This window comes from Marmota marmota, unplaced genomic scaffold, assembly GCF_001458135.2.
Source record: "Marmota marmota marmota unplaced genomic scaffold, marMar, whole genome shotgun sequence".
Classification (NCBI taxonomy): domain Eukaryota; kingdom Metazoa; phylum Chordata; class Mammalia; order Rodentia; family Sciuridae; genus Marmota; species Marmota marmota.
The window spans coordinates 19,348,969-19,350,506 of NW_025999990.1; the positions used below are offsets into that span (position 1 = coordinate 19,348,969).

Genomic DNA, 1,538 nt, shown 5'->3' on the forward strand with positions numbered 1-1,538 from the left:
AGGTTTTCTTTGTAACATACACAATAGCACGAATCTATCTTAAGTCCTGTTCTCTGGAGGACTAAACTTGAAACCTCTAGAAAAATCTGTTTCATGGCATGCCACGCCAGTGAGGGTTTGCTGCAGCTTCAGCAGCCCAAGAAAATGTTTAAAGCTCTGGATCATCATGGAGAGAAGTAGTTGAAGGGCATGGACTGTGTCTTCCTCTTCTTCTTCTTTTAATATGGAGTGCTTCACAAATCTGCACACCATCCTTGCCCAGGGGCCATATTAATGAATCTTTTCTCTATCCTTCTAATTTTAGTATAAGTGCTGCTGAGAGAACATGGACTATGTTTACTATTTTGTTTGTAGTGTTGGTGACGCTTGGCTAAGGCACATGTGTTAGGTTGCAGGTGATTTTTTTTTTTTTTTCTTGTTTGTGCTGGGAATCAAACCCTGGGCCTCAAGCATGCTAGGCAAGTGCTCTTCCACTGCACTGAGCTTTACCCCCAGCCTTGAAGGGCTGTGTGTGCACTGGGGATGGGCTTCTTGAAGTCCCCTGAATCTGGCTGGGTGGCCCTGCTAATTCTGCCCACATTTATGGCTGGTTTTGTCTAAGAGCTCACATAAAGTAGATATAAAGTAGATATCAGAGCATAGTTTGCTCTGTGTTACCCCCAAAAAGATCTTTCATAACTTGTTTGTATTAAATATTTCACTCTAAAAATTACCATCAACTTAAGGAATAAGTATGTGTAAGTGGAGAGAGGAGACAGCAACTCTGTCAGTACCCTTGGCTGGAAGTTTGACGTGGTGTGGTGCATTCCAAATTGAATTCTATGATTCAATTAATATGCATAAATTCAATTAAAATGATCACTACTTGATAAGAGGAAATCAGATACATTTAAATAACACAGAAATCTATTTACTATCAGATATTAATCTGGACAAATGATGTGTAAAAAAACAGAAGATAAAATGGTACTAGAGAATCAGAAGACGATGCTTCATTCATTTAAGTAGAAATTTTTCAATGCCAAGGGGTACCAACAGGTACCAGTGGGCTGGGCATGGTTTGAGTTAAAGTAGAAGTTACCAATTCTTAACCTCATGTTATTAATTTGGAGATACACAGATAAAGCTATAAAAAAAATCATCAAACAAGATGTCATCAGGAATAAGATTTCCATAGAGACCATAAGTGCCCAGAGAAGGAGTGGTCTCCCTGTGTGGAGGGCTCTGGGAGTCTGGGCTGGAGCGAGCTTGAGGTTGCCTAACTCCTATGTGTCTAAGGCCAGGCAGATTGCATCTGCTTCTCACCCTATGGGAAGGATTAGAAGTCTTAACAATCATTCATTCAACAAAAAATTTCTTAAACACCTACTCAGTGGCAAGCTCTGTGCAAGGTACTGAAGATAACAAAGGTGAGCAAATCACCCAGATTGTTCATGTGGTGATCAGAGGCAGGTGGGGTAACCAAGGGCAGTGCAGCATGGCAGTCTGGGCTGGTAGATGCATCTGCATGGTGCCTGGCCACAACCCACTGGGGCTGT

The 1,538-nt window shown here is 41.5% G+C and overlaps 1 non-coding gene across 1 annotated transcript; it reads right to left on the reverse strand.

The window, feature by feature from the left end:
* Positions 1–217: 217 nt before the first annotated feature.
* LOC125617816 lies at positions 218–325 on the reverse strand. Its single transcript, XR_007348929.1, has one exon. It is a non-coding gene; the product is annotated as a U6 spliceosomal RNA (small nuclear RNA).
* Positions 326–1,538: the final 1,213 nt, after the last annotated feature.